The 21,926-nt window shown below is 36.7% G+C and overlaps 1 long non-coding RNA gene across 1 annotated transcript in view; it reads right to left on the reverse strand.

Moving 5' to 3' along the window:
• LOC105545020 overlaps window positions 1-21,926 on the reverse strand; it is a 345,853-nt gene that overhangs the window by 149,847 nt on the left and 174,080 nt on the right. The window lies entirely within an intron of this gene.

A 21,926-nucleotide genomic window follows, 5' to 3' on the forward strand; every position in this document is an offset into this window, starting at 1 on the left:
GTCTCAAAAAAAAAAAAAAAAAAAAAAAAGCAAAATTGCTCAACATCACTAATCATCAGAGAAATGCAAATCAAACTACAGTACGATACCATCTCACACCACTCAGAATGGCTATTCTTAAAAAAATTTTTTAAAAAACATATTGGTGAGGCTGTGTGGAGAAAAAGGAACATTTATACACTATTGGTGGGAAAGTAAATTAGTTTAGCCACTGTGGAAAGCAGTTTGGAGATTTCTCAAAGAACTTAAAACAGCCATTTGACAGAGCAATCCCATTGTTGGGTATATATTCAAACGAAAATAAATCATTTTACCAAAAAGACATATGCACTTGTATGTTCATCGCAGCACTATTCACAATAGCAAAGGCATGAACTCAATCCACGTGCCATTAACATTAGTGTGGTACATATACACCATGGGATACTATGTAGCCATAGAAAGGAACAAAATCATTTCCTTTGCAGCAACATGCATGCAGCCAGAGGCCATCATCCTAAGCAAATTAATGCAGAAATGGAAAATCAAATACTACACACTCTCACTTATAAGTGGGAGCTAAATATAGGGTACACATGGGCATAAAGATGGGAACAACAGACACAGAGAACCATAAGAGGTGGGAGGGAGGGACTGGGAAAGGATTGAAAAACTACCTGTTGGGCACTGTGATCACTACTTAGGTGAAGAGTCCAGTTGCACCCTAAACCTCAGCATCACACAATATAGCCTCATAACAAGCCTGCACATGTACTCTCTGAATCTAAAATAAAAGTTAAAAAAAAATATGAGGCTTAATCATCTTGTAGTCCCAGAAAGTAAAAAAGTGTTTCTTTCTTTCTTTTTTTTTTTTTTTTTCCCAAAAAGCCCCACAGTGATGGGGACACTTTCAGATCAATAAAAAAATTTCAAATGGCCAAAGTTGAAACAATTTAAGCAATAAAATAGCATAGCATATTATACCCAAAGCATAAAATAAACATCCATGGGTTTATATTGATACAAATATATGGTTGAAAACTAAATGGGGAAGACTAGACAAATCTCCCATGTAGAAGATTCTGTATAATTCGGGTAGATATCCCATCTTCAAGGAGGTAGCGCAAGACTCTGCACTCAGCGTGGGCTGCACAGTGACCTCCTTCCAATGGATGTGGTATGGAAAGGGGGAAAAATGTCAGCCAGGTGGTCAAGGTTAACATCAACAGTGAGACGTCATGGTGATAGCATGAACCCTTGATATAACGTGATACAAATGGCATTCTCCTCTGCGGTCTTCCAAAAACCACAACCCAAGTCTAATTACAAGAAAACCATTAGACAAATCCCAAATTGAGGGACAGTCAAGAAGACACGTGATTAGTTCTCCTCAAAACTGTCAAGGTCATCAAAACAAGGAAAGTTTGAGAAACTGTCACGGGGAAGAAGTGCCTAAGGAGACATGATAACTAACTACGTATCATGAGATATCTTCAATAAAATCCTGGGACAGAAAAAAGGACAGTAGGTAAAAACTAAGGAAATCTGAGTAAAGTGAGGACTTTATTTAATAATCATGTATCAGCATTGGTTCTCCCATTATGGCAAATCTACCATAGTAATATAAAATGTTAATAATTAGGAAAATTGCATGTGGGACCTATGGGAATTCTTTGTACTATCTTCACAATTTTTTTAAAAAAAATCTAATTTTATTCTAAAATTGTAAAAGCTTATTAAAATTTGCTTAAAATACTCCCCAGTTTACTCTTTATTATTCATCTAGACTTTAAGTAGATGTCAATATTTTTATGACAACCAACCTAAATTGTTAGTCTCTGATGCTCCAGAGATTGAGGTGGTTCTTCTAAGTGCTTTAATCAAAGCCTTAATTTTACCCTGAGAATGGTCTTTTCAATTGTTAGGAAAATATTTTCTAAGTTGTTCACAAGCTTTCATTTTGGTTATTACACCATTTCTGATAAAAGACTGCTATAGCTTGACTCTCCGTTTTATTAACACTCTATTATGATTATCCTACTAAAAACACTCTAAACTCTGGTCAGCCTCACTCAGAGTAGTAATGAGGGTGAATGTATCATTGCAAGCCTAATTCTGCCTATTATATTTCTGCCTCTCCATTTATGCTAGTCTAAAAGTGTTATTTGAGCTGGAAGATCATTCTGTAACCTTCAGATTACTGCTGGGTGGCTTCGGCAAAAAAGGAATTACCAATGCATTAAATTTGAATTAGCTCTGAGAAATCATGCAGATGTATGCACAGAACATTATAGCAACACTGTCTCCCAGGCACAGCAGAATTGCTTTTATGCAGTTTTAAAGAATCACTTGAGCAACCCTTAAATTGCACACATGATGAAGCTGAGCCAGCATCTTCTGTTAAAAAAATATATATACATATCCTGCAGCCCAAATATAGCCTTTCAGGGAGTTGTCTTTCAGAGAAACCTGATCACATAGGGACTGCTGCTGAGTGGACTGTTTGGGTTCCAGCCCCACCATATTAGAGTGCCCTGGCAGAGTGACTGCAGAAGTGTCACTTAGACTAATGATTATGAATTATGCAGAGGGTCATATCCTCTTAGTTACAAGTCATTTACACGGTTTTCCTCTAGACTGCCTAACCTGGTTCAATTTTTTTTCCTTCTACTAGGAAATAACTCATTGAATAGATGTTCGATGTTGAATTTATTGACATTCTATTTTTCTTCCATAATGCCAAGCTTGCAAAACAACCAAATGGAAAAAAAAAAGAAAAAAAAAAAAACACACAAGGTACCTACCCTTAGTGAAATTATAGCAGTAACAAGTCTTGTTTTATTTTTATTTTTTTCCTTCTAGTCTGTCAGGGTGCTTCCCATTTTAAAGTTCTGACAGTTCTAATCTCTCTGTCTTGCTCTTCTATCTTCAGTTACATTGAAAAGGTGGTGTAAAGATGTATTCATGAGGAAAGAGAACACAGTTAACACTAAAATCCACACTTCTCAATCTGTCAAATGTATAATGTTTCAGTGAGCTACTTAGAAGGAAGAACAACAGGAATATCAGAGATTCTCATTTTTGGAATTAAAGCCTGTCAGATTTCCTCAGATTTTTCTGAATCTAAGCCCTTAAGCCTACACTTAAAATGAAAGAGACAGGCCATAGAAAATTCTGTACATTTTAACAAGTGATATGAATAGTGATGTGACTCATTAAGCATGACTGTGTAGATGGGTGATGAAGTCAGCTGAAAAACAGGGATCTGGTTTTTTTGTTGCTTGCTGACCTAAGTTTCAATGGAAAAAATAAAAAAAAAGAAACATTGACCTCTCCCAATAAGTGGACCATTCATGACCCTCTTCAAAGTCAGAGACTATTTCTTACAGTATAACCAGCCTGGAGAAGGAGGAAATGTCTTTTCCAAATTGACCTGGCAGATTTCATCTTGGTGAGAGCTGAGCAGGGCAGAGCCTCTCATGCATCCATAACCAATTTCAAAGCCAACAGGCCTTGTTATTGTTTATATGGTGGTGGTCATTCAGCCATGCACAGTGCCAACCAACACCAACCTCCAGGCAGAGGAACTGCCCTGACAGCTAGACCACTTCGAAAGGAGGCCCCTTGTGGCCAGAAACGGAAAGGGAGTGCTCTGGAATTGCTGTTCACACTTTCAACAACTTGATTTTTGAAGGTGTTGGAAAAATTCGGGGATGGCTTCAAGCAGCCACATTTGCTACCCCTGGGAAACCTGAAGCATCTAGGAAGATCCCTCAGGAGTACAAATATCTCTCCAAGGAGTAACCATCACCTTGCAGCAGCTGGACCTCATTCCCATTATCCCTCTGTACCCCAAAAATAAACCCAGAGAAGCTTCCAAAGGGCAACTTGTGCTAGCACAGTGGAGTTTAATGGCATATAAGGGTCTCCCATGGCAGGATGCTTCATTGATATAACAGCCAGAGGGATCCTTTTAACACAGAACTCTTGCCATGCCCCTCCTCTTCTCCAACCCACCTTCTCAACTCTGAGAAAAGCAAGGTTCTAGAGTGACCTACAGGTGAACAGTTCTGCTGCTCCAAACTGTTCGACCTCTGCTGTCACCTCCACACAATCCCACTGGCCCCTTGCCCTTCGTCATATGTGCTGAGCTTGCTCCAGTCCACAACCTCTACTTGCAATGCTCTGCCCTCAAATGTTCACCCACGCAGCTTCTTCCCGAAATCCCTTCAGGTCGCAGCTCGCACGTCATTGCTGACACTAGGGACCTCCCTCTAGCAGATAACAACCCCCGCTAGACATAGCTTATCCCCTGTACTGCTTTGTTTTTCTAAATAACATTCCCCCTGAATGCACAGCATATTTTATGTACTTATTTGCCCATTCTTATCTCTTCTAATAAAAATGGCAACCGCATGAGGGCGTTTTGTTGACTGCTTTATTCCTAGAAACCTGAAAGTACCTGACACAGACTGGGTGCTCAGTGACACTCATTCAACTAAGAGAATGAGTCTCAATGTGTGTTATCTCTCTGCATTTTCCCCTTGTTACCCTATTTCCCCCTTCTTCCAATCTCCCACCACACACACACACACACACACACACACACACACACCCCAAACACACACACACCCTCACATTCCAAAACGACAGCCCAGAAGATTCCTTGCCTGAGAGACAACTGTGTTACCAGGCAGAAAACAGAAGCACCCCACTTTCTGGATTTTGCTTTCTGGAAGCCTGAGCTTCTTGAGGACTTGAGATGAAGGGGAGAGGAGAGAGAAGAATCCATACTCCCATAGGTGGGAAAGGAGACTGTTCTGTAGATTTCCAGATCTTCAGACTCAGGACCCACAGTCCCAGCAGTCACTGGCAGAGGAACAGAACCTCACAGTACATTGACCATGGGAGCATCTGGGGAGACGGTTGAACCTTAGGCAGCCAAACACCCTCTAGGACAGGGAAAATGTGGAGTATCCACCCCCAAGATGGTAAACTGAAATGCAGCAGCACCCCTTGATGTTTGTTCTGTGTAACATCCACAGGACTGTTACTCATGGGAGGAGGCCTCCAAAAGGGTAAGGGTACTTTTTGATGTTAGGTTTAAAGGGACCCTGAATGGATGTGGGTTGGTTTAAAGTCAATAAAGAAATGTGACATTACTGAACACCAAGACTGCAGTTGCACATCCACCCCTGTGCAGGCAGCCCTTCCAGACTAGCTGAGAATCCTTGGCTGGGTTGACCAGCTTCATGGGCCTGCAGACTGTAAGGTCACACAGGGCCCTTCTCAGCTACACTTGGTTTAATGCTCTGGTATCACCCTCTCGAAATGTTTTATTTTACCTGTGAAGCTGTGTTTTGTGAGTAAGTCTGACTAGACCATGGAGCCCCAGATGAGCAGGGGGAAACACTCTTGGTGTCCATGCTGGTGCTCGAGCCTGCAGGTACAGCAGGCAGCATGAGCTCCAAGTGGATGGCCAGAGCCAGGCCCTGGGCCTAGATTGCTGGTGACAGTAGTGGCAGCAATGGCAGAAGCTGCAAGAATGGTGGTAGCATCCATTGACCCATGAGAGAGGAGGGGCTCTGCCTGTGCCAGTGACGAGATCTGGGGTGTCTGTCAATTCCCAGAGCCCACCTCTATAGCATCTGCATGAATATTAAATCGATGGTCTGAAAATCGGGGCAGAAGTACAGTGCTCAGACAGTAAACCTTGTCAGTAAATTCTTACAAAATACAAGTGTACTCATGGACATGGCAATAAAGCATATCAGGGAGTTATTAGAATTCTTCAAAGAGCTGGAATCTCTGGTTTCGAAGACTGTTGCAACATTAAAGAGCAAACATCCACAGAATTAGAAATAGAGATTGAAATTAACCATTGTCACATTTGACAGAAGAGTACACTCTTTTCATATGAAGCATTGGATGAATCAATTATTAATGAGGGAGACAATTTTAAAATTAAGTTTTTCTTGTAATTGAAGAGACGATGATAGAATACATAAACAGACTCTTTGAATTAGATACAAATCACAAAACCGCTTTAGGTTTGTTATATGACCTCCTCAAGTCACAGGAAATGTCAGAGAAAATATCAAAATGCCATTATATAAACTTACATTTAAAATTAAATTCAGACAAGTGGAAACTGATTTATATGAAGAGTTAAATATTTTTACTTAAAAAAATGGGTGCATAAGAATTGTCAATGCTCTAAACATACTAAAATGTATATTTTGAAATAATTTACCAGAAACTCATCCCAGTGTCATCATAGCCTATAAAATACTCTTAACAGCTTTAGTAATGGTCGCATCAGCAGAAAGATATTTCTCAAAATTAAAAATTACTTGCAATCTCACACTTTCCAAGAGCAACTGACATTGCTTTCAATTATATCAATTGAAAATACAGTAGCTAAAGTATAAATTTAGAGATCTAATGAATAAATTGGCAGAAAAGTAAATCAGAAAAATCTTATGAGACATCATGTTAATCACATATCTTTATTCTGTTATATAAAATTGCAATCCCAAAGTGTTTTTTGTAATTTATAACTTTATGTTGTTTACTCATATATTCTATTTCCCCATTATGTTTTATAAGCAAAAGTTATTTTAAAAAGCTCCATCTTTTCATTTTTTCCTGCTACCCACAAATTACGTAGCCAGCCATTCAGCAAAGAAGATACTTTAATTATCATGGCTAATGAGGGAATCTCTACTGGCATTTAGCAGGTAGAGGCCAAAGATGCTACTAAGCATTCTACGATGCACAGGATGCTCTCACAATAAAGAATTATTCAGCCTAATGTGTCAAGGTTGAAAAAATTCTGCTGCAGACTAATTTAACTCATAAAATTGGAACAGATTAATTTAACTCACAGAAGTGACTTAGAGTCCCAATTGTGATTGACATCAAATTGCCTGACCTTCATGGTCTGCCAGGAATGGGTAGGGAATGGGGGTTGGGGTTCTTTGCTGAATCTGACTTAAGTTGACTTGAAGAAAATAAAGAACAGCAACATTTTCAGTCCCTAGAAAATATGCATGTGAATCCTGGTTATGACACACTTCTGAAATGTGACACATCAGTGTCAGATACCTGAGGCCAAAAAAAAGGTCATGAATTTCAGAACACCTGAGGAGTCCAGCTTTTGAGAGTGTTGACATTGTCAAACATCAGGGCTTTAGTCACTAGGACTGAATATCCAGGCTTTTGAGCTTACTAAAATCAAGTTCATATGGCAAGCTAAGTTCTTAAATAGTCCCCAGAAAATAGGTCTGCATTTATTCTGAGGTTAGAAATTGGCACAGAGGGCACTGACCCAAGATATTCAGACTCAAAAAGCACACACAAATATAACCCATTTAAAGAGCTGCTGGCATGACAAGGTCAAGGCTGAATGGCCTGCTCTGTTCCAAGCTTAGTCTGACTTGCCTCCAAACTACTCACAACTTCTCCCATTAAGAGGAGCTGATGACAGAAGGCACTGAGGATGAATCAACTGCACCTTCCTCATCAAACGGACACAGACACAGATGGGTCCACTTTAGTAGCACCAGCTCAACCCCGGCTGGATAGGGAAGATGGAAGGTTTTATCACGGTATTTAACACTTTGTTGGGTTTATGAGAAGCCATTCAGCAGGCTGTCTGAGAGCTGGCTGCCAAGGTGAGAGTTCCAATCACATTAAAAGGGTCTCCCCGTAGTCCACTTTCAGAATAACCTTGCCAGGGTTGGGAGGTGGGGGTGGGTAGAGGGATAAGTGAATAGTCCCTTAGGAGAGGTATATGTTTCCTCCTCAGACCTTAGATCCTGAAGGTGGGAGTCTTTTTTTTTTTTCTTTCTAGGGAAGTATAAACATGCTAGGTGCAGAATTCGGAAGGACAACTTAATGCACTATCAAATTGAGTTGATTTTCTGTATTTTTGACTCTTTGACGCCTACGGTCATGTGAAATAGTTCAGAGTCTCTTTCAATCTTTCATTCATACTGGTTACTGCTGAATGAACAGTGTTCAAGCCCAAATTGTCCCACAAAGCCTGGCAGCTTTGTGACATCATGCAATACTTGGGTCATGGGAATGTTTGGCATGCCTGGAGCCCTGAAGCCCAGTATCTCACCCTCTAAGATACACAACTCATCGTTCCTTCCTGAGGTTCTCCACCTTAGAGATGACAGCCGATGACCTGTACATGTATGTGAAGGGGAAAGTCTGCACTCAATACCTGAAAACTATCCACCTTCATAATAAGGCACTCTATGTATCCAACTTGGCATTGGGCATGATCGTTATAAAAATGAAACCAACAGAACTCCTGCTTCCGGTAGAATGTTTGAAGATAATATGCAAAAAGTAACCTGAAACTGCACAAGTGGAAGAACTAGTTTTCAACTAAAACTCCAAGAAAGGGAAACACATACACAATGTAGCGGAGGCAACACTTTACCTCTACCCTCCTAGGGTCTTTTGACTGGGCCTGAGAATTAAATTGAAATAAGACAGATCAATCAACAGGAGAAAAAGATATGGATTTATTTAGTATAAGTTTTATGTAGCATAGGAGCCTTCATGAGGAAATGAAGACCCAAAGATGCGGTTAGAATTGAATACTTACATACTGAGTTGGACAAAGAGCAGTGAATTACAAAAACGTGACAAGGCAGAGGGGGTTGGGCTAAGGTAGTTAATTGAGGAGAGAAGTGACGAGGGGGATGAGGGTTAGTTTAACAAGGTTTGTTTGTGTAGATTTCCCTTGGTCCCTGTTTCCCATCCTTGATGATGGGAATGATACTTTCCTTACGGTACATGGAGGACATCCTTCACATGGGAATTTCATCCCCTGCTTTTAAGAAACAGAAGGAAGGTCAGAGTAATCTTCTTGTAGCTGCTGTTTTCCAAGTGCCTTTAACTCGAAGTAGCTAATATGCCAGGGCAGCATATTTTGGGGTAGCATATTCTTAACTCCCTCACCACACACAAAGACACACATTCATGCACACATACGTATCCACCTCAATGAGTTTGTATTGCCAGACAGACCACAGATATGAGAAATGCTGATGCAAAAGATGGAAGCATTTCCACATAGCAAAAATAAACAAAAACAATAAACTCTTGCGCTCCCCAATAAGATGCCTAGTATACTTGTCTTGTAACATACTAGCATTGTGGAGAACATGAACATGGAATGTGCCCCACGAGCATTTCAGCAGATTCAGTAACTCTAGTCCCACACTGGAAGAGAACAGAGGCAGATAGCATAATCTATTGCATAGTCTTCACATTTTATTACATATATATAATTTACCCTATGTATACCATATATTACATATGGTATATTACATATATTATATTCATTCATGTTATAACATCATATTATAACATATGACAGAATGTCCTTTACTAAAGTTGAATAATATTCCATATATTAAATATGGTATATTATATATTACCATATATATCATATATACCATAATAACATATATACCATATATTATATATGATACCATATATACCATAATACCATATATACCATATATTATATATGATACCATATATACCATAATACCATACATACCATATATACCATATATTATGTATGGTAAATTATTGAGTTCACATAAATATATTTATGGTAAATAATAGAGCTTGCATTGTAAAGTATATATTCAGTTATTCTCCAAATATAATTTCATCATCTTTTAAAGATGTTTTGAAGGGACAGATATTCATGTTATTATTATATGTAGATGTTCGAACTAGGTAGACTTTTGAGTACTTGGAATGGGCACAACTAGATGAGCTGCTCCTGCATTCAGAGTACTTTCCAGTTGTTCCATGTGCAACATCAGCGTGTACATTATTTTGATCCACAGACCCTTATACATAAATTCAATCACCTGAAAATTACACCCAAAGCCAAGGATGGAAAGATGACCTCATCTTGCATACTAACAACAATCCATCGCTGTGGCTGCCACATGGGTTGTACTGAGAAGAGTTCAGATGCTATGTCTGGGTGCAGTGGAAAAGAAAGTAATATGATTCATTTCTGCCATATATTAAAAAAAGGGGACAGTGACAAGCATATGTGCCTTTATTTGCCATCTCTGTTTTAGATTCCAGCAGCAATTCCAAGCTTGGAAACATACTAATTAGGGAAGGCAGAAATCAGTGACGGATGGACATATGTTCAGTGTGACAAGATATATTCAAAAATTGCTATTTTATACATTTTTAATCATGCTGTATAATTTATTTTGAAATTACAAATAACACACAAAAAAAGATGAGAGCTTTTGTGCTTGATGAAAGAAGGCAATGCATTTGAAAATTCTGAGAAACACTGCCATAGTCTATAAATTCATAAATAACTTCTTCCACCTTGGTCAATAAATATAATTTGATCTAATAGACATTACTTAAACAAATTTGTGCAAGCCACTGTGCTAGACACTCTGGGCAGTTCCCACAAAGGTTTATAATTGCCAAATTAAATGCACATTCATGTATTCTTTTTTCCATCTTGCAAAACTGAAACTGTATTGAACAACTCCCATTTTCTGCGTCCCCCAACCACTGGCAACCACCATTCAACTTTCTGTTTCTGAGAGTTTGACAACTATAGATACTTCATGTAAGTAGAATCATATAGTATTTGTCATTTTGTGACCAGCTTATTTTGTGTAACATAGTATCTTTAAGGTTCATTTATGTTATAACATATGACAGGATGTCCTTTATTAAGGTTGAATAATATTTCATTGTATGTGTATACCACATTTTCTTTATCCATTCATCTGTCAGTATACATCTGGCTTGCTTACGCCACCTGTCTCTTATGAATAATGCTGCATGAATGTGCAAACATCTCTTTAATATACTGTTTTCAATTCTTTTGGATAAATACCCAGAAGGATTTCTAGATTATATGATAATTCTATTTTTAATATTTTGAAGGACCTCAATAATATTTTCCATAGTGGCTGCACCATTTTACATGCCCACTAACAGTGCATAAGGTTTTCAATTTCTCCATATCCTCACCAACAATTTTCAGGTTTAGTGGCTGGTATTACAGGCACCCGCCACCATGCCCAGCTAATTTTTTGGTATTTTTAGTAGAGACGGGGTTTCACCATCTTGGCCAGGCTGCTCTTGAACTCCTGACCTCGTGATCCACCCACCTCGGCCTCCCAAAGTGCTGAGATTACAGACATGAGCCACCATGCCCAGCCTTCTCTCTTTTTTTTTTTTTTTTTTTCCAAAGTGCTGAGATTACAGACATGAGCCACCATGCCCAGCCTTCTCTCTTTTTTTTTTTTTTTTTTTAATAGTGGCTATCCTAATGAATATGAGGTGATATTTCATTGTGGTTTTAATTTGTGTTTCCCTGATGATTAGTGATGAGTATCTTTTCACATGCTGTTGTCCATTTGTAGACCTTTGGAGAAATGTCTATTGAAGTCCTTTGCCCATTTTTAATTGGATTGTTTTTGGTTGTTGTGGTTGAGTTGTAGGAATTCTTTACCTATTCTGAATATTAACTTCATATCATATCAGATGTGCAGTTTGCAAATATTTTCTCTCATTCTGTTGCTTTTTTTCACTCTGTTTACTGTTTCCTTTGCTGCACAGAAGTTTTTAAGTTTGATGTAGTCCCATTTGTCTATTTTTACTTTTGTTGCCTGTGCTTTTGGTGTGATATGAAAAAAAACATTGCCAAATCCAACATTAGAAGCATTTCATCTGTATTTTTTTCCAGGAGTTTTGTAGTTTCATGTCTCATGTTTAGTTCTCTAATTCATTTTAGGTAATGTTTGCATATAGTGTATAGTTAAGGACCTGACTTTATTTCTTGTAGGTAGATATCTAGTTTTCCCAATTATAGTTTTCTCACTGTGTACCCTTTTGAAGATAATTTGATGATAAATGTGAGGGTTTATATCTAGGCTATCTATTACCTTCCCTTGGTCTGTACCTCTGTCTTTATACCAGCACCATACTGTTTTAATTACTGTGGCCTTATAATATGTTTTGAAATCAGAAAGTTTGAGGCTTCCCCCTTCGTTTGTCTTTCATAATATTGTTTCATCTATTTGTGGTCCTTTGCAATTCCATTAAAATTTTAGGATAGTTTTCTTTATTCCTACAAAAAAAAAAGTAATTAGGATTTTGATAGGGATTGCATTAAGTCTGCAAATGACTTTGGGTAGTATGGACATTTAAGCAATATTAAGTCTTCCAATTCATGGAAACAAGATATAATTTTCATTTATTTGAGTATTATTTAATTTATTTCTGCAACGTTTTATACTTTTCAGTGTACATGCTTTCTTTCCCCTTGGCTAAGTATATTCCTAAGTATTTCATTTTTTGATGTTTGTAAATGGGGTTGTTTACTTAGTTTGCTTTTCATTTTGTTCATTGTGGATATGTAGAAACACAACTGATTTTGCATATTGATTTTGTATTCTGCAACTTTACTGAACTAGTTTATTCTAACAGGTTTCTTAGGGAAATCTTTAGGGTTCTCTACATGTAAAATCATGTCTTCTATGAACAGAGATCATTTTACTTCTTCCTTTCTAGTTTGGATTTCTTCCATTTCTTTTTCCTGCCCAGTTGCTCTGGTGAAGGCTTCCAATACTATATTGAATAGAAGCAGTGAGAGTAGGCATTTTTGTCTTGTTCCTGAACTTAGAGGTAAGTGCACCTCTAAGTTTGTTTTTTTTTTTTTTTTTTTTTACCATTGAGCATGACGTTAGCTGTGGGATTTTCACATATGGCCTTTATTATCTTTAGGTAATTTCCTTTCATTCCTAGTTTGTTAACTGTTTTCATCATGAGTGGATGTTAATTTTGTCAAATGCTTTTTCTGCATCAATTGAGATAATCACATAATTTTGTCTTTCATTCTGTTAACGTGGTGCATTACACTGATTTATTTTCATGTGTGAAACCACCCTTGTATTTCAGTAATAAATTCCATTAGGCCATGGTGTATAATCCTTTTAATGTGTTGTTGAATTCAGTTTGCCAGTATTTTGTTGAGGATTTTTGCATTAATATCCATCACAGAGATACTGGTCTGTAGTTTTCCTTTCTTGTACTATCTTTGTCTGATTTTGGTATTGGAGGAATACTGGCCTAAAATGAATTTAGAAGTGTTCTATTTCTTGGAAAGGTTTGGGAAGGATTGGTGTTAATTCTTTTTTAAATGTTTGGTGGAATTCTGTAGCGAAGTCCTCTGATGCTGAGTCTTTCTTTGTTGGGAGGTTTCCGATTACTGATCCAATCTCCTTATTAGTTATAGGTCTGTTTAGATTTTTATTTCTTCATGATTCAGACTTGGTAAATTGTATGTTTCTATAAATTAATCTTTTTTTTAGCTTATCCAATTTGTTAGTATATATCTGTTCATAGTAGTTTCTTGTGATCCATTTTATTTTTATGGCTTCAGTTATAATGTCTCCTCTTCCCTTTCTAATTTTTGTTATATGAATCTTTTCTCTTTTTTCTTAATCTAGCCAAGGATTTGTCAATTTGGTCAATCTTAAAAAAAAAAAAAAGTCTTAGGTTTTTTTTTAATGTTATCTAACGTTTTTCCATTCTCTACTTTGTTTTTTTCTACTTTAATCTTTTTTATTTCCTTTCTTCTGTTAATTTTGGGTTTAATTTGTTGATATTTTTCTATCTTTTGAGGCATAAAGTTAGGTGGCTGATCTGAGATCTTTTCTTTTTTCAACATACGCATTTATCACTATAAACCTCACTTTTGGTACTACTTTTGTTGCATCCCATAAATTTTGGTGTGTTGTGTTTTCATTTTCATTTGTCCTCAAGATATTCCTAATTTCCCTTAAGAATTCTTCTTTGACAAGTTAGATGTTTAATTTCCATTTCACGTAATTTTTGGTTACAGAAATAGTTCTGTTAGAGATAATTACTAGAGCATGCCCAAAAGAAAAAACAGATACAAAGAGTTTTGATACTACCCAAGTAATGTGAAAATTCAGGCACCTTATAGACAAGTAAATTTAATATACCTAGCCCTGGAATTTTATGATAAAAGCTGTAAATTTTTATGAAGGAACTTTCTCCTAGATATTTGTAATATACCTAAAAGAAACAATCCCTGCTTCATCTTTGTCTGTCTGGCTCTAAGTGGCTCCATGGTTCAGATCCTAGTCTCATCATCACCTCTGAATCAACAGTTTCTTATCCTGTCCAAATTATTTGCTACCCACTAACTAAAGACCTATGGTCTCCGGCTACAGCATGATTTTTGAGAGCTAGAGTTTACTCAGAGCTTGTGAGCTTATGATTTTCTATTTTTAAATTAAAGAATATGAGACATATAATTTTCAGTGTTCATTTTCTAGAAGGAGGAATAAGATAATTTATAGTATTTGCCTCTAATAGTCACTTATATACTGAATATATATAGTTAACAATACCCAATTAGCAGTCAAATAGAATTCCAAGCAATCCATAGAGAGATGTAAAGTTTTTCTTTACAATGATCATAATACCATTTGCATTTATTATTTCCATTTATTGACTTATGCAATTTTTATAAAATCTTAGTGAAAAATGCAGGGTTATATCTTAAACACTCAGCATATGTAGATGTAATATTTGTAGTGTTAACTTTTGAAACAAGCCCTAAATTCTGTGACATGAAGTAACTGGCAATTGTGCTAACGAATAAATTTCAATAGTATGCCCTATAAGCCTGGCTTGTTGGAAAAAGCAGGGTATGCTACAGTGAGCCAGGGAACATGAGGGATACTAGATGAGAGTAAATATCTAAATACAAAGGCCAGGTGAGGCGGCTCATGCCTGTAACTCCAGCACTTTGGGAGGTTGTGGTGGACAAATCTCTTGAACTCAGGAGTTCAAGACCAGCCTGAACAAGACAGCGAAAGCCACTCTCTACTAAAAATACAAAAATTAGCCAGGAATGGTGGCATGCACCTATAGTCTCAGTTAATCAGGAGGCCGAGGCATGAGAATTGCTTCAATCCAAGAGGTGGAAGTTGCAGTGAGCCGAGACTGCGACACTACACTCCAGCCTAAGTGACAAAGCAAGACTGTCTCAAAAAAAAAAAAAAAAAGAAAAGAAAGAAAAAAGAAAATCACAAAATACTAGCTATCAAAATTCAGCAAAAATGAAAATACAATACAACACAGCTGCATTGGATTTAGCCAGAAGTACATATTAATTTAATATTAGAAAAATCATTGATTACATTATAAATCATAATTACCCTGAGAGAAAAAGGAAAAATATTTGATACAATTTTACTTGCAATCATGATTGGAAAAAAACCTCTAAGCAAACCAAGAATAATGGAAAACTTTCCTAATTTATTAAAAAGCACCTATAGAAAAATCTATATCTTACTTAATGACAAAACACTGCAAGCACTCACCTTACTTTCAAACAAACAAAAAAAAAGAAATACATTTCTATTCAATATGGATCCTATCCAGCATTGCAAAGCAAGAATAATAAATAAAAGGCATAAAATCAGGGATGGAAGAAAAAAAACTGGCATTAGTCATAGACAATATGAGTGTTCACATGAAAAAATAGGAAAGAATATACAAGGAAATTATTCGAATTAATTGGGAAAGTAAATTAAATTGCTAGGTCCAAAAATCAGTAATTGAAATTAATTGCATTTTTATATACCAGAAATAAATGTTTAAAATAGATAATTTTAATGAGTAACATTAAAAATAGCATCTAAAACATCAATAAAGTGGCTAAGACAAACATAACAAAAAACGTATAAGTCCTTTGTGGTAATTTCTATGATTTTAGTGAAGGAAATTAAGAAAAACTTATATAAATGGAGAGATATACCATGTTCATTGATTAGAAGACTAAATATTATAAGTCATTTCTGGCACAATTTACTGATAACTCATTAAAATCATAATCAAATTCTGACAAGTTTTGTGTATGTGCACGTGTCCATGTGTAAGGAACTTGGGAAGCTAATTTAAAATTGATATGGAAAGAGCCAAGAATAGCCAAGAAACTCATCAAAGGAAACGAGATGGGAGGCCCTTATCTTACAAGATATTCTGACTTACTAGAATGCTATTAATTAAGAAAGGATTATATCAGAGCAGGAATTGAAGAAAAAAAAAAAAAAGACCAATCCAACAGAACAGACAGTCCAGAAATATGTTGAGAACCAAAACCTTTTACTTTCACGCTGTGCCTGGACACTGAGAACTGAAACCACACCTTATTGCCAATATGAATATGACTGTGCTATTTCACTATTTTCCTAGCATTTCTTTACTGTTCCATGACTGTCCTGTCAAAGCAAATGGTTTTATTGTTTATCACAGGAACGTTCCAAAAGACTCAACAACTCTTCCACGGAAAACATCAGCAGTTTACACGCTGAGATGCTTTGAATTCCTGACCTCAAAATCCCCTCTTTACTTTTCCCACCAGTCCTCAAGTGTCATGATTCTTACCTAATACTAAGCAAGTCCTCACAGTAAAAGGCAAGTCTTAATCGCACTTCCAATTCTCAATAGATTTTGACCTTACTTTCCCCACTCTAGGATGTTGCCAGTGTTTTGTGAAGTTATGTTCTCTTTTAACACACTATGCAATAAACTCAACTTTGTCTCCTCTTTTGGTGATATCTGAGAAGGCCAATTTAAACAATATCCACATTTATACAGAAACTTAATTTATGTCAGAACTGGCGCAGCAGACCAGTGAGGAACTAAATTATTGACTTTCAATACTTAATTTCATCATTATAGAAAACTAAAAAATTGGGCCCTGTGTCTACCATGTGCGATAATCAATTTCAAAGGATATTAAAGACTTATGTGCAAAAAGTAAAACTATAAAAATATTAGAAGACAATATAGAATATTTTTATGATCGCCAGATAAGAAAGTTCTTTTAAACAAGATACAATAAGCCCAACACAAAAAGAACAAGATTGATGAATTTAATTTTATTAAGATTAAAAATTCTAGTTTATTAAAATATATTATAAAGAAAATGAAAAGGCAAACCACAAATTTAGAGAAGAAAGTTAACAGCACAAATAACACACAAAAATCAACAATACAGAAATAACTCCTACTCTTCAGTAAAAAAAGAAAACAATTAAAAAAGAAACAGTAGAAGAAATCATAAATAGGCACTTAATAGAAGAGAAAAAGACACATTAAAGATGTTCGATTTCACTTATAATAAGAAAAACACAAATTAAATTTATACAAAGAAATCATTTTACACACACCAGATTAGCAAAAATTTAAAAGTCAGATATTATCAAATATTGGCAAGAATATAGACTAGGAATCATACTGTACAACTGGGCTTGCAAATAGGTAGAATTTCTTTGGAAAATCATTTGATGTTATCTGACATATAGCATACTTGCCCTATTTCTCAACAATTTTTCAACTATTTTTATTTTTGTTTTTTCAATCATTTGAAAAAGCACAAAGAACAAATGAAAATCATCCTAAAAGCCTTCTAAGACTTCAAATGGTTCAATTCTTCAATTATTCATTCTCCTACCAGCCTTCAGTTCCTCATCAAGAGACTGACATATGAAGGAAGAGAAAAGGGAAGGAAAAGGAAATTGCTATTTTCCATGCAAGGCTCTACTATCTAACGTGAAAGTGCCTGGAAATTATACTTCTCCTCTTGCAATCCTGAACTGGGCACAAAATGGAGAAACTATTGAAAGGAAGAGAGTGCGGATGTGTCAGTGCCTCAGTCTGCAGTTAACTCCAGTAATAATACAGTTTGTCTCTAGGACATTATTTGGGAAGTTAGCTACAGGCACATCATTCTGCCAATGGCTAAGGTCTCCTTCTTTCAACCAGTGGAAGAAAAGGCCATGAGGCTTTTTCCCCCTTCATACTCTAATGGGAATGCTTTATTTTGGCTGGGTGACGGCCCACTAAAGGCTGGTATTTCTCCATTATTTCTGCCTCTGCTCTGAATTCCCACAGCTCTTTGTACTGCTATCAAGACACTTATCAGAGTTAGAAGGATGCTGCAGATTTCTATCCTGCTAAATTGTAGACCTTTTCAGAGAATCTTTACATGCCCTAACACAAGGCCTTGCAGGTCATTTGCAATAAATTGTTGCTCTTCGACTTGAACCCATTCAGCAAATAACACAATTCCAAGTAACATAACTAAACTACAGGGCCCAATTTCTGACTTTTGCTAGTAAAGAAGAGGTTGCTAATGAAGGTTTTTGACTCATGTGTATCTCCTAAGGCAAAAACCCTAAGGTTGAAAGTAGCATCCTGCATACTCAAATGAGTGTGAATCAATCCTTATGAGACTTAACTTTTGTAAAAATCCATAGCTTTTTCAACCTGTGATATAGCTGTCACTGGTAGATAAGGAAAAAACAAACACCCTATAAATGCTTATTTAAGTAACAGCATGATAACATTTTAAAGAAAATACTACCTGGGAAAAAAAATAATCAGCAGATATTAAGGAGACTCTATGAACATTGATCCTCTTCCTTCTAAATAGCTTTTCTGTTTTACAAGCTGAAGTCACAAGCTTACCAAAGAAAATGGGGTTCATGGCTGTCACTTGGAATCAAATTAAGCAAATGATGCCCTAATGGCCTAAAGGAATTAATATACCTTCAATATGTGAGCTATTTCCTTCAGAGAAGTAAGGTCCTTATTAATCTGGACAAGAGATTCATGAAAAAAAGGCAGGTATCAGAAATGTTATCCCCCTTTTGGGGGATAGAGCAAGCAAGACAGGAAATTAAAATGGCTGACCTTTGTCATAGAGGGGGCATGTGTCAGAGCTAATTACGGAGACCATTTTGGCTTCTTATTTTAAATTGTCACACTTTAGCAATTAGAAATCACTTATGCTCTCAGTGCTATATTAATTTGTTCTTAGATCAAAGACTCAGACTATCATACCTAGAAGCAGCCTTGGAGGCCAACTTCTTCATTTTTCAGATGAGGAAACTGATACCCAGAGATGCGATAAAATTTGTCCAGTGTCAAAGTCACACACACACACAAGAATAAAAGTTTGGCTTAAATTCAGTAGTAGTCTTTCCTTCGGTGATGCTATATTATGGTGAAAATGTACTCATTTTAATTTCTTTTAAAAATATTTTCTATAATAAATATACATGTTAATTTTTAAAGCATGTTATAAAATTTAAAATATGTTCACCTCATGCATTGCTTCCAGGGCCCCTTTTCTGCTATTAACATGCATACCCCAATACATACATGAATACATATGCCACTACTGGGTGACACTGCCTCCAAGTACCTTGATCATTGCATTAAAAATATTTATAAAGATCTGTTTATATCCTTGTTGCTCTTACTATAATGCTAGTCCATTGAGGATAAAGGTTAGGTCTTACTCTGCTTTGTACTCCGAAATCTTAGTACAAAGTAAACCTGTTGAAAAAGTAAATAATTTATAATTTACCTATTACATGACAAACATTCTACAAGTAATCCATGACTTTATCTGAGGTCAATTATTTATTTATTTATTAATGATTAATTAATTAATCAATCATGTTGTCCATGATTTAACAAGAAACATACTTTGGGTCTTCTGGAGAAGGAATTCCTAAATGAGGTAAACAGATAACAGCATCTCCTCTCTCCATCTCAAAGAAAGAAGCATGCTATGGTTTGTCAAATCCAACACTTCCATGCAAGGATGGAATCCTAACACACTTTCTGGGCATTATTCCGTCAGTCACTCCTGACTCCTCAGTCTCTCCACTTACTTATTGTCCTCAGCCTAACTATACCAAATAAATGGAAAACGTTTCCTGTTACCCCATGTGCCCCATAAGCTACTGCTCTATTTTTCTCTTTCACCCTAAACCTATTATGATCTCTATTCCCTATCTCTTCTCATTGAGTGTTCATTTTTTCCTCCTCTACTATACATTTGACACATAAATGAATGAATGAACGAATATAACTTCAAAGTGTAAGCTTGTGGAGTTGAGTCACCAGGTCCAGCTGCCTTAACTTATCTCAGTTTGTTTCCTAGGCAGCTCCAGGTCTCCATGGCTCCTAACCTCTTAATTCACTGTAGCCTCTTTTGTTTACCAGAAGTGAAGATTGGTCCTTACTCTGTAGCTTTGATCCTGCTTTTGAGTCATATTGGAATTTGGGGAGGTAGCGGGGCAAGATGAGCATAAGGCTGCCTAGCAACTCTGAAAAAAATCTTCCTCTTCTATAACCCAAATTCTAGGTACCTAAACCAGAGCACGGGTTTTCCCTACAGGTTTCTTTGAACAGTTGACCCCAGAGCCACCACAAATGAGATCAGAAATAAAACTTAATCAAGGTAAAAGAAGGAAAAAAAAATGGTGAGAGGAAATTTAAGAAATTGATTCATTAATTTAGAAAGCCAGCATGTCATCTGACATGTCAGTAGAAAACTCTCTCATTATCCTCTCTACCCCAGGTCATGCCAAAGGCTTCCAAAGCCATTGTGTGTTATCCAGCCACTCCCAGAAAATAGACATTCTTGATGAGAAAAACTGTCCCCACAAACCTTGTCCCAGCTTCTCTTAGGTCTTTCTCTTCTCCCTTGTAACTGTAGCCCAAAACAGCCTCTGCTCTGGCCATATCAGCACTTCTGAGATTTCGGGTCACAGGGCCATCTGTTTTATCGTGTCGGCTAGGGTTTTATAGATCCCAGCACAGACATTGGAGTGGCCAAATCAATTACCTTGGCCTGTCAGAAATATCAACACTAGCTCTTGCCTGTAAACTAGGAAGAGTACAGTTTGCTTAAATCCCAACTTAGGCACCCAGTCAGCCATGTGAACTTCAGCAAGGTTCTTAACCTTAATGATCCCAGGGTCTTCGGCAGAAAAATCAGATATAATGATACCTAGATAGAATAATATCTGGCCTATGATAAATTGGAAATTTTTGATTAAAGTACTAGCAAATGATACAGGTTACAGAAATAGTTGTTGTTTTAGTATTTATCATTTCTAATGTTATTACTTGTTATAACAGTGGTTTATTCCAAGGGGAAATATTTGCATATCTTCTCTGACTTGTGCCAAGATATCTGACTTCAGTGGTTAGTTGTTTCACAGGTACATAAACCCTGTGAAGCCATGTGTCAAATTTTCTCTGTAGTACCAATTTTATTCATGGGATAAATTTAGCTTTACATTTAATTCATTCATTAATTTAGGGAATAATTATGATATCCCTACAATGTACAAGGTGTTATGCTGGCCACTGGAGAGAAAAGTTGTAAATAAGATAAACAGGATTGCTGCCTTTATAAGTTCAGAAGACTCTGCAAGGGTTAATAGGAAAAGGTGAGTGTTCCAGTCAAAGTGAACTGCACATGAGAAGAAGGCCTGTGTGCCTGGAGGTGTCTCCTCTGCTATTGACCCTGGTTCCCCTGCTAGCACAAAAGGCACAGCTGCAGCCTGGGCTACTGAGTAAGTTGATACAGCAAAAGTGCTGAGCCGCCTTTGAAATCCAAGAAATGTGAAACAGGACCCTTGTAGATACTAGTAATTCTAATGCTGGCTTTATTCTTACATGACGGTGGCTATTTATGGTGGTATAGTAACAGGTAGAATCAAGACTGTCCAGTTCTCAAAAAACTCAATTAGGAAAACCATGCTACACACTCCTCATGCTTATTCCAATTTCCTGGCTTACATAAACAGGATATATACTGACAGAGAATCTGGCCTGAATACCAAAAGAATGTCATAAAATTTATGGGTTTTGCTTCTTCTTTCTCTAGCAAATGAACTCCAAATGAGTTTCAAGGAGTTAATTCTGCATCAGCCCCTTGTCATATCTTAGAGGTAGAGGAACATTGGTACTGTGAGGGGCAGCTCAAGGATTTAGACTTTAGGCACAAATGC

This window comes from Mandrillus leucophaeus, unplaced genomic scaffold, assembly GCF_000951045.1.
Source record: "Mandrillus leucophaeus isolate KB7577 unplaced genomic scaffold, Mleu.le_1.0 Scaffold316, whole genome shotgun sequence".
In the NCBI taxonomy this organism is placed as follows: domain Eukaryota; kingdom Metazoa; phylum Chordata; class Mammalia; order Primates; family Cercopithecidae; genus Mandrillus; species Mandrillus leucophaeus.